This window comes from Zingiber officinale, chromosome 7A, assembly GCF_018446385.1.
Source record: "Zingiber officinale cultivar Zhangliang chromosome 7A, Zo_v1.1, whole genome shotgun sequence".
NCBI classification, from domain to species: domain Eukaryota; kingdom Viridiplantae; phylum Streptophyta; class Magnoliopsida; order Zingiberales; family Zingiberaceae; genus Zingiber; species Zingiber officinale.
Window position 1 is genome coordinate 47,506,877 of NC_055998.1, and position 15,066 is coordinate 47,521,942.

The 15,066-nt window shown below is 41.1% G+C and overlaps 1 long non-coding RNA gene across 2 annotated transcripts in view; it reads right to left on the bottom strand.

Moving 5' to 3' along the window:
• LOC122001390 overlaps positions 1-15,066 on the bottom strand; it is a 44,810-nt gene that overhangs the window by 12,197 nt on the left and 17,547 nt on the right. Inside the window, exon 3 of one of the 2 annotated variants that reach the window (XR_006117344.1) lies at positions 4,130-4,189. The exons of the other annotated variant lie outside the window; for it this stretch is intronic. This is a non-coding gene — a long non-coding RNA (uncharacterized LOC122001390). Of the gene's footprint in view, positions 1-4,129; positions 4,190-15,066 lie in introns of those variants that run through there. 2 annotated transcript variants of the gene reach the window in all.

Sequence of the window (15,066 nt, forward strand, 5' to 3'; positions counted from 1 at the left end):
CGGCTTGTGCCTTTTATTGTTGCTCGACTATCTTGGCTGCTCGCGCTTGGATGAGTGTGTCGAGCTCTTCGGGGGAGAGTGTCACCATGAGTTGGCGTCCAGCTTCTTCCATCTTCTTTGCTCGGATTCAGGTGCGTTCCCACAGACAGCGCCAATTTGATCCTGTCCGAGTGCTGAGTCGATGGACGCTGGGGACGTGGCGCTCTCCGCTGTCCTCTGATGATGGTGTAGATCTCCGATGAAGCTGCAAAGAAGCCGAGCCGGGAGGGGTTTCCCGACGACGACCCTCCAACGCTCAAGTCAGGTAGTGAAGAAGAAGGGAAACGAATTAACGCTACTGTGGCTACAGTGATGAGAATCGCATACCTCCGTCGAAGTCTGCAGGTCCTTATATAGGACCCCAGGGAGGTGCGGGCACGCTTCTCGATGCGTGCGCACTTCCCCAAACATACCTAAGTAGGGTAGTGTCAGAAAAGCATGTCTGATGTCATTCCACAATCGTCTGAGCATATCCCTGATGTGACGGTGGAAACTTCTACCGTACGATACTCTGTCCACTCCGGCCGCCAACCATGCTGTTTGTCGGCGGCAGGCGACTCGAGGATGATGTTACTAGCTGTGCTTTTTGTCCCTTTGCACTCTTGCCTGTTCCCGGGCCAAGCGGACTAACCGCTCGATGCTCATGGCTTAAGGGAATGCGCATACATTGGCCTGGGCGGGGAAGCCCTGCTCACGTGCTCGGATGGAATTGCGCCTTATTGTCCCGTGGCTCGGCCGAGCGACCTATCCGCTCGGCCCATAGACTCTTTTACCTTGAGCATCGGAAACCCGACCCCTGTTCGGGCTGTCTTTCATCCGGCTTGGGAGACCCCTGGCCGGATGTTCGATCGGCCGGATGCTCGGTCGGCCTGCCATTCCGCTCGGCACAACCTCTGTCCGCTCGGCGCGACCTTACAGCGGGATCTGGCCCTTCAGAAACGGATACGGATCTGTGGCTTCTTTCCGATTCTGCTTCCGACTCACTTTCGCTCTCGGACACATCGATCTGGTCCCGGGCCATCAGTGCGAGGAGACTCGTCTGATCGAGTTCATCGTCGGTATCTTTTGAGGATTATTCGTCCCATGTCTCCTTGAGGGTCTTCTTCCTTCGCTTCTTTGCATCCTTCTGATTAGGTCAGTTGGCCTTGATGTGCCCCTTCTGGTTGCACCCGTAGCAGATCACCTCGAACTTAACTTTTGAATTGGGTTGAATCTCCTTGGATTATACTGCCTTCTTTAGGTCTCTTTTGTTGAAGCCCTTCTTCTTCTTGTAGAGCTTCTTCACGAGGTTTACGAGCTTGGTTGTCAGTTCATCGTCTTCATCGTCTAAGTCAGGTTCTTCTTCCGACTCGGGTTCAGTTCTTCGTCGTGATCTTGGTTCGCGTGTTCTACTGGTACCTGCAAGCAAGGCTACACCTTTCTCGATTGGTTGTGCATTAGTCTGCTCATGTAGTTCAAACTCAAAAAATAATTCATCTAATTTTATACAAGATAAATCTTTGGAGACTTTGTAGGCATCTACCATTGATGCCCACGATGCACTCCTTGGAAAAGCATTAAGAGCATACCTGATGATATCCCTATTTTCGACTTTTTGCCCGATTTTGTGGAGGGAGTTGAGGATGTCTTGTATACGTGCGTGGAGTGAACTTGCCGTCTCACCTTCCTGCATCTTTAGATTATATAGTTTATTAAACAATAAATCACGTTTACTTACTTTGGTGTTTGAGGTGCCCTCGTGCAGTTCTATCAGTTTCTCTCACAACTCCTAGGTCGACCCGACGCCTACTGTTCCCTCTGCGGGGAACGCGTCCTCACCTACTCCACTCAGGAGTTTTACCTGTTGCCAGTACGATCCTCCAGATCGACTCGACTTTTGCACGACGCTCGATGCTTCTGGACTTTCTGCTGGACTCTCGCTTCCCGACTCGTCCAGTCTTCCACCTAGTTCGCGACACCAGGACTTTCCACCTAGGGTTACCACCCCTTAGGACTTTTGCCTGAAGCCCTCGAAAGGACCCGCCAAGACTTTCCGCATAGGGTTACCGCCCCCTATGACCTAGGGTTACCACCCCTAGGGGTTTCCACCTGCCTAACCGCATCTAGGACCTTTGCCTAAGTATCACTTAGGACTTTCCTACAAGTTCCATTAACCTTGTTAGATAACAACATAACCTTAACTTTGAATTCCTTTGCCATTATCAAAACAACGGTTCGATCGTCGGATGCTTCCCGCACCAACAGAATTAATAATGAGATGATATAGAGAATACTACTCTTAATCATTCCTAGTCAAGTATTAACATTCAGAGACAATGTTAATGCGACGAGACTAGTATGTAGGTCAACTCGATGACTTGATCTCACAAGTCATGGATATGGAGATATCAAGTTGACACATGGGTATGCATTGGAGAATGTATACTGAATGACTCACCATGAGAAAGTATCATGGATCGTTATATGAGTGTCATATACTTTCTCATGTAGCTATTAGTATGACTATTAGTCCTTGGACCTGAAGTCACCATGGTTCCCTACATAAGGAGTTGCATACTTTAGCTTCGTCAAACGTCACCCGTAACTGGGTGGACTATAAAGGTGATTACTGGGTATGTAACAAATTATGCGAAGGGATGTGAGTGATGTAGATGGGATCTATCCCTCCTATATGACGGGAGTGACATCATGATTCTTGATAGAGTGAGACCGCTAAGTGCATGGTCATGCCCAAATAAGTCAATATGAGATATTAAGCTCATTTGATTAGAGTGAGTCTACTTAGAGTTCAAGACATAGATTGATTAGAGGATGACACGGTCTATGCCTCAATTGATCAATTTAGATGTCAAGGATAGAAGGACGTTGTCACATATTGTGAGAGTCACAATTAGTAGTCACAATGGTGATGTTGGATCTCAACATTCTTGTAACTTGGGTAGTAATGATGTGTTGCTAGATACCGCTCATTGCTTATGCTCCTAAATGAGTTTAGGAGTATTGCCAACATTACAAGAACCTATAGGGTCACACACAAAGGGAAGTTAGATTGAGATTAGGTTCATATGATGGATCAAAAGGATTAGGTTCATCTAATGAACCAAATTGGATTAAGAGTAATCCAAATTAGACTAATTGAGTTGGACTCAATTTGATTCATGTGTAGAATGAGTCTAATTTAAACTATGATTCATTGAGTCAATTTAAACCAATGAATAGAGATTCATTAAATTAAATTGATTTGAATCAAAGGGTAGATTTGATCAACCATGGAAGATAAGAGGTCAAGTTTGACTTGACTTGAGAGGGAAGATGAAGGGTCAAGTTTGACTTGACCAAATGTCAATTCATTGTGACTTGGCATGGGCCGACCAATGTTGATGTTCCACATCATCAAGGCTACATCATTGTATGCCACCTCATGAGGAAGACCAAGAGCCATGACTCTTGGTATTACATGGAGGTATTAAATCCTCTATTAAGTGGCCGGCCACACATATGAAGTGGGTGTGTGCTCATTCAAGGCATCTTCTTCTTCCTCTCTTCTTTTTCTTCCCTTCTCCTCCATTGCCGAGACCTCTCAAGAGTGCTAGCACACTCTAAGTGGTTTTCTCTACCTTTTGTCTGTGTGGATACGTGTAGAGGAGTGTACACTTGACACTCTACGAGATCTGGCAACCATTTGGACGAGCGAGATAAGCGAAGGGCATCGCTACAAGGGTAATACTTCTTTTTCACGTAGATCTAAGATAGATCTAGTGTAGACAAACATGTACATGAATATTTTTATTTATCTTCGCACGGATCCGTGGATGTAACGCCCCGCCCCTCCTGCTAAGGCGACGGGGGTTACTTGGACATACACATACTTACTTACTGCAGCGGAAGTCTTACTTAGAGAATTTAAAAACAACTTTTCTTACTTTAAAATCACCATAGACATAAAAGAACCACATAACATACCTAACATGATTTTTGAGTCATAATACCCAACACATACTTAATGTCATGGAGTCATAAAGTAATAACATAAACATGACATGTTCCTTATTAAACAAAAGTAGGTCTTTCCCTTTAGCCAAGCCACTACCACACACATCCTTCTAGCCCCTCCTGCTGCTCCCCTAGTACATCCTTTCCTTGCCTTTATCTGTAGTACAAGAAAGTAAGCTGTGAGCACTCATGGCTCAGTAAGTTCCTTTCCTACTCACAAAAATCATATAGCATATCAAAATCACAAGTCAAATTGCATGGAAACAAATTTATCATATCAAGCAGCATATCATGGCATATCGTAATATAATCATCATAAAGTATCATGGCATATTCTAACATGAACATCAAATGTATCCTGACATAGCATAACATCATCATAAATATCATGACATAATCATAAAGTATATGCAGGGGTGAATTCCTAAACATGTATCATGAAACATATGCAACATGTCTTTTGAAAACTTATAATATACATACTTAAACATAATCTCAACATGATTAGGGCCCCGGCTTGTACCACATACATAAATGCGCGCGTCCTATGTAGGTCCAAGGTAGCAAGTCTTGAACCCTACAAGGCATACATACTAGGCCCGTTTCTTAGTCCATCGACCTAGGGGCACTTAGGAGCTCATCCCTAACGAGGCCCGTTTCTTAGTCCATCCCTAACGACCCCGGGGCACTTATGGAGCCCACCCTTGGTACAAGCCATACATAAAGTAAAGTAGCATGTCATACATATCATAGTTCTTATCCTTTCATGCATATCATGTTTCTTAACATATCATAAAACATGCATATTTGGGCACACAGCACATGCATGAATCATAAGCATACATAATGAACATGTCATTTATCACATCATAAGGCATGCATATTTGGGCACACAGCACATGCATAGATCATAAGCATACATAATGAACATGTCATTTATCATATCATAAAGCATGCATAATTGGGCACATAGCACATGCATGGATCATAAGCATACATAATGAACATGTCATTTATCTTATCATAAAGCATGCATAATTGGGCACATAGCACATCACAAAGGACATTATCATGCATGGATCATAAGTATACATAAATGAGCATATCACCTATCATAGAAAGACATAATCATTCATGAAATCATTAAATAACATCTCTTAATTCATAACATAGTATATGAGGCACATCTAGGTCACTAAATCTATTATGGCCGAAAGTCAAGAGTAGGGACATGAACTCTAGACAACATACAAACATAAGAATCTCATGATAACTTCACATCCTATCATAAGAAAGATCATAGCATGTTAACCTAAATTTTTAAGCCCTCCTAGGTTTCTAATTCTTTCATGGCCGAAACCTTCATGAAGAGCAATCAAGTTCTAAGCAACATGCAAACATGTAAACCCTAAACTCATATCATATCATATTTCATAAGGAACAACTTGACCATGTTTAGTTTGGGTTCTAAGTTCCCTAAGCTTCTAACCTTATCATGGCCGAACCCTAGCAAGCCTTATTCTAGGTTACATGTAGCATGAAAGTGTTGATCCTTAAGCCAATATCCTACACATTTCATGAGGAACATCATAAGCACATTTGGTTCAAGTTCCAAACTTCCTAAGCCCATTAAACCAAGGTGGCCGAAACATGTTAAGCATGGAAACTAGGTTTCTAGTGGCATTAGAGCATGGAAACCACAACCACATTTCATAGTATTTATCACAAGAAACATCATGAGCCTATTTAAGTTGGGTTCTAAGTTTCCCTAGCCTTTAGACCAATAGTGGTCGAAACATGTTAAGCATGGAAACTAGGTTTCTAGTGGCCTAAGAGCATGGAAACCACAACCACATTTCATAGCACTCATCACAAGAAACATCATGAGCATATCTAAGTTGGGTTCTAAGTTTCCCTAGGCCTTTAGACCAATAGTGGCCGAAACATGTTAAGCATAGATTTGTTTTTCATTTGGCCTAAAAGCATGGAAACCCTACACAATTTTCATGGCATCATTACAAGAAACAACATGAGTAAACTTAGTTTAAAATCTAAGCATCCTAGCATTAAAACTTAGTGTGGCCGAAAGTTACATGTAACCAAATTTCTATGTAACAAGCAACCATAAGAACATCAAACTAGTTTCATATCATTTCATCAAGAAGGTCATGAGCATCTTAGACTTGGTTTAAACTTTCCTAGTCCTCAAATCTCAACATGGCTGAATCTTCATAAGCATGAAATAGAATTCAAAACCAACATACAATCATGGCATAACATTTTAGCTTCATATCTTGTCTTAGGAAAAATCATATCATGCTTAGTTTTAGGTTTAAAGCTCTCCTAGGCCTTTAGTTCTTCCATGGCCGAATATTCATGAGCATGAAAATGGAGTTTCAATCAACATACAAGTAAGAGAAAAAGTTAACAACACCATTATCATAGGGTACATAACACAAGAACAAGGGAGCATGTTTAGTTTGAGTCTTTAGCTTACCTAGTCCTCTTGTTCATGCTTGGACGAGAGTCTAAGGTTCATGGATCTAAGTTCTAATTAATCATTCTAGCATGGAAACATTAGATTAACCTCCTACATAAGATACATGTCACAATAAAAATAATAAGCATATCTAGTTTAAAATTTCTTAGACTCTTCCTTTTGTCTTGGCCGAAATTTCCATAAAGCAACCCTAGGTTTTTAAGCAATCTATCTTCATGGAAAACCATATGAGCTATTGTACCACAGGTGAGGGGAAGCTTACCTAGTGTTTACTTGTTAATCCTTAAGGAGATGGTACCCTTGGTGAAGAGGAAGAAGAGAGCTTCTTCTTTTAGCACTCCTTTTGATTTCTCTTGCTTGGAAGGGTACACCTTGAAGGCTTCTTCTTGTAATTTAGTTTTCTCTTAGGGAGAAAAACCTAAACTTGGCTTGTGGAGATGAGGGAGGAGAGCTCTAGTTTTGGCAATGGTGAGGAAGAAGGAAGAAAATGAAATCCTTTTCTTTCTTTCCTTTTTATGCTAAGTGGGTGGAAGAAACAAAGATGAACTTTGCTTCCCTTTCTCCTTAATTCATGTATATACTTTTTTTTTTGAGAATATGTCCTCATTCATCTCCCTTAATTCTTCTCATCCTTACTCTCTTAATCCCCACGAAAATAGAGAAAAAAAAGAAAAGACAACTTGTCTTTTGCTTACTCCTTTTTCTTAACCAAGAGGTAAACAAGAGGAAGAAAGCTACTTGATTTTTCTCTTGTTCCCTCACTTAATTATATCCCCACTTTTAACTACAATTCCCATCATTTTCCATTCATATGTTATTCATTATCCTAGTGGTTATCATACATAATTTTATTTCTATCCTTTGTGAGAGGTTCAAGGTTCAAACCTTCACCTCTTCTTTTTATTTCTCTTATTTCTTTTTCTTTTGATTCTTCTTACTTTTATGCTCTAAAGCAAATAACACCCATATACTTTTCTTATAATTTTGTGGGTGTTACAGTGGATAGCTTCGAGATTTCTGCAACGCAAAAAGCGGTTTTTGCGGCCCAAAAGTCTAACAAGAGTATCATAAATCCTATATGCATGTCAAACATATGCATCCACCAAATATGCAGTATATAAAGTGCAGCAAACACATGCAATAAATTCAGTCAGTGCATATGATGCAACATATCCTGGTTACCCTTAACGCTAGTCAGCCGTCTCACACATGATGGTGAGACCGAGTGGGTAGGGCTGTGACAACCGTGCACTCTGCCATCACTGCTCCTAAGTGACTGAGTGGACGGGATGCTGTCGGAGTACACCTATCCTCCTTATCCCAAATCATAAGTGGGGGAGCACAATGCTCTCATCTCCCTGAGACAATCCAGAGGAGAGATCCCTGCCCTGCTACCATGCTGCATCACACTACCCATGAGTGGACCAGCGGAGCCCTTGACAGAGCAACCTGCTGTAACACACCCTGCCTGAATAAAAACCACTAACCCATCAGTGGTTGTGTGTGCAGATCCATGTAACTGACGATGTGCTCAACAATAATGGAGTCAACAATCGCACAGCATGCAATCATGCGAGATGATGCATGACACTAAGCATGGGAATATCCTGATCCTATCCACCACTACATAATGTGTACCAAAAAGGTATATGGATCAAATAGAATATCCTAGGTACACAGGTCAGGTAAAATAAATCAATGTCCTGAACATAATCAGGCATGATATGTCATTACCTTAAGGACATAAATAATCAAAGGAACATGAATGCAAAGCATGTAATAAATACAACATGCTCAGGTAATAGATAATGGTATACCAATGCAGAAATGAATATAAATATTACTACTCATTAAATATTAATATGCATATCAAATGACAATATCTTAGAAGATAAGTAAAAAGTACCCTCCTCTAATAAAAGGATCGTATCCGAAATAGATCCCTCGTCGAGACACCATCTCGAATCAAAGTCCTGTAATATCAAACATATAATTTTAGCTAATTCTGATATGTATCTAGTAGCTAAATCAAATTCCTATAAAGCGAAGAACCCTAATCTACATCACACTATTATCATCCTTTATAGAAATGCAATAACATCAAGACTCACCCAAATCCGAATGATCTACCGGTGATCCACAGCTGGAGACAACTTGCTACCAGTAGACCTGACTGGAGCGAGGTTGGAGCTGTGGATTTCCAAAACAATTTACCCTAAAGAACATCAATACATCCATAGTTAAGAATTAGATCCAATTACTAATGCATAACCACTAAACCAACTACTTACCTCCAATCGACCCTTTTCTTCTAGCTGGAACAATCTCGTTTGGCCGGTACAAGGTGGGCAGGAAGATTCTGGCCGAAAAAGGGGAAGAGATCCGGCACTAGATCTTAGGGTAGAAGACTCGCCGGAGAAGAAAAACAGGTGGTGGCTGACCGGTGATACCCTCCCAATCCCTCCAAAACTCTGCGATGGTCGTTGGAGGGAAAGCTAGGGCACGAGCAGAAATGGCACTGCTCGGGTCGAGAGGTGATAGAGAGGGTGCGGCGGCGGTGGAGAACTAGGGCACGAAACAAAGATGGGCTCGGATGCTCGATTTTCGACGAGCTCCTGGTGTCCGCGAAGAGAGGGAAGGAGGCTCGGTAGGCGGTGGCTCGAGCGTCGCCAATGCTGTGAGATGAAGGAAAAAGGGAGAGCTAGGGCAACTCCCTTTGGCTTGATCATGTCTATTCAACTTGGAGATTACCTGCTACATTTTTCCAACTTGGCTTGATCATGTCTGTTCAACTCATCTTTGTCTATCTTTAGGGTCTTGTTCATAGTAGCATTCAACATTATCCAAGCAGCATAGAAGAGAGATAGAACCTTAGTTAGCTATCAGATAAATGCAAAGCAGAATCTCTTACCGAAAGAAAATTGTAGTATGATATTGATTAGACTCAGCCCAAATATGTAAAGACGACCCTCCTCAAGAAGCTTATTGATGTCGAAGTTTAGACCAACCAAAGTCTTGGATGCTGACACAAATGTTGGCTCTGAATGATAGTTGTGTAGAGTGGGAACCTTGGGAAGTTCCATTTGCTAGCCAATCGACAATGAAACCAAAGGAACAAGTCATATATAGTCATAATGAAATTTTATCCCTTATTGGACGATGACATCTCATTAAAATGGATGCACTTTGGCCGAGCTTGGAAAAAGAAAACCCCCACATTGATTTTCTTTGGATAGTAAGAGTAATGGAAAACTCGCCGAGGGGGGAAAAGGGGGGGGGGGGGTAAGAGGGATTTGATACAAGTTGAAAAGGATGACTACTCCGCAAAGTAGTCAAATGAAATTTGGTACGGAATGGGAAAATACTAAGAGATCTTTGAAAAGAAGATAGGGATTGGGAATCGAAGATCTAGCATTTGGTCCTTAAAAAGGTGATGAATTTAGATGGGGAGAGGTGTGGTCTATCAAGAACATTGGGAATTATAATGTGATGGTTGACAGGAATATCAAAAGTCAACCTAATCTGATCTCCGCCATTCAAACTCGACTAAGTTGAGGTACACACCAAGGTGGGGACATCATAAACCATGACTCAAAGGAGAAATGTGGGGGCAAAAAGAGAAAACAAGGATCCTGTAAGGAGAACGGAAAATGATTGAGGAACATACAAGAAAAGAAGCTTGGAGAAGAATTATACTGCTAAGAGATATTTGAAAAGAAGATAGGGATTGGGAATCGAAGATCTAGCATTTGGTCCTTAAAAAGGTGATGAATTTAGATGGAGAGAGGTGTGGTCTTTCAAGAACACTGGGAATTATAATGTGATGGTTGATAGGAATATCAAAAGTTAACCTAATCTGATCTTCGCCATTCAGATTCGACTAAGTTGAGGTACACCATAAGGTGGGGACATCATAAACCATGACTCAAAGGAGAAATGTGGGGGGCAAAAGGAGAAAACAAGGATCCTGTAAGGAGAACGGAAAATGATTGAGGAACATACAAGAAAAAGAGCTTGGAGAAGAATCATGTTGTCGCTAAACACTGGAAGACAAGAAAAATGCATTTGTTCTGTCCCAACATTCACCTTATAAACCCTATAATCCTTGAATCCTGGCCATTTGATCAGGAGACAAAAAGGTGGGTTAATTATTATAATTGTCCAATCAAAACAGTCAAATCAATCAAATTTTAATAGTAGCCTCGAAAGGACAACCTCGACATGGTGGTGTCACATGGTGATCACTTGTTAATCCGCATTTATAGTGTATTTGATATGGTCAATCATCATACAGATACGTCATCTCGCGTATCACCAACATTAAAGAGGCATTACTCGCACAGTTTTGAGGTGTTGACCGTACAACAATAAAATTATTAGGATGATGATAACCCTAAAGGAATTACGCCAATGGGTAAATTTAACCACACTTACATTTAGTTAGTCGGACTCATGTCTCCTTTAACTACACTCGAAAGGGAGGCATGTGATGCTGAGGGAATTGGAATGCCCATGTAGAAGTGGATGGTCAAAGTTCTCCCTGATATGGAAGTCAAAATCAAGAAAGGTCAACCTAAGCAACCATTCCATTAGACCATTTGAAGTCACCTACCAATCGGACATCCCCATTCCCAAGGGTCGTGTTCCCTTAGTACTCCACTCTACTAACTCAAAGATGATCTTCCTATTAGATGCCACCATTTCCCTAGAAGACTGGACAATTCTTCTATAACTTTTTAATTGAATCCTCCTGACTCTATTGGGCTCAGTACTTCTCAACTCCTCATAAGATAAACACAAAATGGATTGATTGAAAATTGTAATTTTTCTGGTCATTTTGGATTCGGGAAAGCAGAATTATGACAACATTTCCAAAGCATTTCTGAGCTCCTTGTAAATATTGTAGTCAGTCACTTTCTGCGCCCGACTTATTGCTTCTCGTTACTTGGCTTCTCGATGGTGGTTCTCTTGATCGACTAGATCCTCTGAAACCTAATCTGTTCTCTAAATCTGGCAATGAACTCATCTGCCTTCTTATCTATCTCATTCTCTTCCCCTCCTGCGCCTGCCCCTACTTCACTGTTTGACGCATCTTCTTTACCACCACCAGACACCCCAGCAACTGCAATTGCAACTTCCTCGCCACAATGCTCGGCCTGCTCATTGCTTGTCCTTACTGTGTCGCTGGGAGTGTCCCAACACTCTCGCTTGCCCAACCCCTTCAATTCTTCTTTGAACCTTCTGGTCGTGAGATGATATCCATGCCCATGTTTGAGGTACTCGGGTGGCGGCGGCGGTGGCGGAAGCGGCGCCGGCGGAGTGGCCTTATTTTTATACACGACCCGTGAACAACGGAGAAGGAGAAAGCCGCCTTCGGGAAGGTGAAGTGATGGATGCGGAAATTGAGAGAATCGTGCTGCTGCTGCGGCTACTATTACTATCTTGTATGCCTGCCACCTGTTCGACCTTATTCCCCATCGATCCCGAGCGTGATATCCATGGGATTGGAGAGGGAAGTATAGCGGTCTCGTTCTTAGAATAAAAAAAAAGTGGCTTTTGACTCCACAATTAGCTGAGATAAATTGTCCATCGATTTCCTGGTTTTGTTATTTTATGCTTCGGATGGGCAACAACAGAAGTTTACTGGCAACCAGACTTGGTTGAGAATTCTTAGTTGGCACCTTGCTCTCATTCGTACTACCAATTCCTGTTGTTGATAGGAGAGTACTAAACAGTAGTAAATTACATCAAAATAGTAAACATGTAATAAACAGATAAATAAAAGAGTAAGATTCAAAAATTGGTATCTTCCGATTGAAGCGTCGGCGTGCCGACTGTCTTTAGAGAATTTATTGCCGTCCACGGTGCAGAGGCTCTCCGGCAAAATCCTCCCAAGATCCGACAACCACTCGCGTCGTCCGTAGGTGCACTCCAAGACGAACGATGCACTCGGACTCAACCTCAGATCGCGGAACCAAGCCTCAGAATAAGGGAAAACTCGGAAAAGAAGAAGAAGGTAGTGCACGCACTAGAGAGGGAAGAAGGAGAAAGCAGAATGCTTGAGAATGTGTTTAACCAGGAACAGAGACAGTGTATTTATATACTCTGAAGCAGTGCACGCACACCAGGAACCAAAACGTGCGTCGGTTCGAAGTGCGGCGCTTCCGCTTCCTCAAGCCTTGCCAGCGAACGAAAGACTGGCAAAAACAAACCAGGTCGCCACGAGCTGGGGATTTGCACCCCCCTGCGCGTGATGATCGCGTGCGTCGCGCCCGGTTTATGGATTTCTAGCTCAAATCCCCGAAAACCACATGATTTGGGCTCGGCCCACGCATGCATATAGGTCCCCTTAAATTTGATAAGCAAGCATTGAAGGACTCAATATATAAGGTCTTCAAACCTTCTAAGCTTAGCAATGTGGGACTAAATACATACACATATGCATTACCAAAACACAAAAGGAATAGTTTGAATTAAAACCCAACAATTCCATCATCTTCTTCATCCAAGACCGGTGAACTTTGAAGCATCTGTGAGATAAAGCTACAGGGGCTCTCGTCTTTCTGCAAGACCTCCTTCTCCGTGTCTGGTTCTGCGTTCCGCTGGCTGAAAATGCCATAGGACACTGCAATCCTGACAAAGAGAAGGTTGAGAATTGGTGAAGATGGATTCCCCGATGAATTCAGGCGCCTGAGAGGGGAACATGGGGAGGAGAGCTACGAAGACTCCGAAGAAGATGGGCTCGTAGAGGATACTTGAGAAGACTCTCGGTGTGGCTTTTGAGCTTTAGGGGGTGAAATCAAGTTGGGAATTGAAAGCTTGTAGGGGTGAAAAATTGAGCTTGACTCAGCCATGCCTGTTGTATTCTGGTCTTCTCTTTTTCCCTCCATCTTCTTGAGGATCGAGGAGGAAGAATTGAAAAAGAGAAGTCAGGAAGGAAGGCAAAACTTTAGCGAGCAACGAAGAACGCACCAAAGAATGTGATAGCGTGGTAGGAGAGTGATCGAGGCTCCTCCCTCTTAAAGCATTGGCTGCTTCTTTAGTATTCATCGTTGGTGGAAAAGTACTGAAATGTCCTTAACAACAGTTTCAAATTGTGAGTGAATCTATCTTACATCTTCTACGTAAATTTAATCTTGTTTTGTCATGAAAAGTAAGGTTAACATTCATACTGGTATGATATCTGATATTCTTTATGATGATATTGTCAAAGTTTAAATTAGTTAATTTACACAATCCGTAACAGATTAATTCCCTTCCCTAGCAGTTATTTCCTTGTGTATCTTCGCGTGTATTTGTTTGCCAAATGCAGCTCATTTAAATGCTTGGGAACTTGGAGACATGGTTATACACCATATAAAACTAAAAGATGGCCAGTGTCTTCAACATCAGGGCATTTGTGTAACCCACACTTGTTCTTAGTTAGTTATTCCACTGTAGCTGTTTGTAATGATCTGATATATGTGACGCTAGCCAGAATCTGATGCTTGTTATCAACTCATCAAAGGATGTTCTTATAACTTCTTGGTTATTCATAGAAGAACCATATTGAATAAGGATGCCCCGTGCTTTTCTAAAATAGGGACCAAATCATAATTTTGAAAGTTTAGTAGTCTTTACTATAATATTTCGAGTTAAAGTTTTATTACTCCCCTCCGCCGTGCGAACGAGCTTAGTGAACTTGATTCATTAATGTTTACTAACAAAGCTCAAACAATTAATGAATAAACTCATTCATTAAATCTTATTTATGAATATTTTTCTCATTTTTTATTAAAACATATTTTAATATAGTAATATCAAAAAATAAAATAACATAAGTTTCATATATTAGATCAATATTTTTTTTCTAAATTATGTTGACAACAACATAGTTAGTCGAGCTCGATAAAAAACTTAAGCTCACAAGAATTTTTAATAAATAAGCTTGAATTCGAGATTTGATTTGTTTACACCCCTAACATCAATATCATCCAATACAAGGGGCATACAAGGGACATGAGTGGCAATAATCAAATCCCACTTCTTCCCTACAGAGGCACTACAACCGTGCCTTTGCTTCTTGGCAATTATAGCTTCATGCTTTATCTCATTCACCCATTGCTTGTATCGGTAACGAATATGATATTGGATAGGATATTGATTATTCTATGGGCGGATGAGAAGAGAGAATTAAGGAATAGATAAGAAGAAAATTAAAACCTCACCCCTCAAGGTTTTTCCAAAAAAAAAAAAAAAAAATTAATAACTGAGGATTATCACTCAAATATCTAAACACATGTTTATCTAGACTTCAATTCTAAAACCAAATAAAGGAAAGAAATTGATGTAGGAGGATCCTAAATTTTTATTATTAATTTTGATAATTTTAATTTTTTTGGTATTTAAGGTATGTTTGGTATTTTTGGTCATTTCTATATTTTTTCATATTTTTATATTTTGAGTTTAGGAATTTTAAGATTGTTAACAATTTTTTCATTCGTTTAGAATTTTTTTTCATTTTTTTACAAGATAGAAATGTGGTCTATATGTTA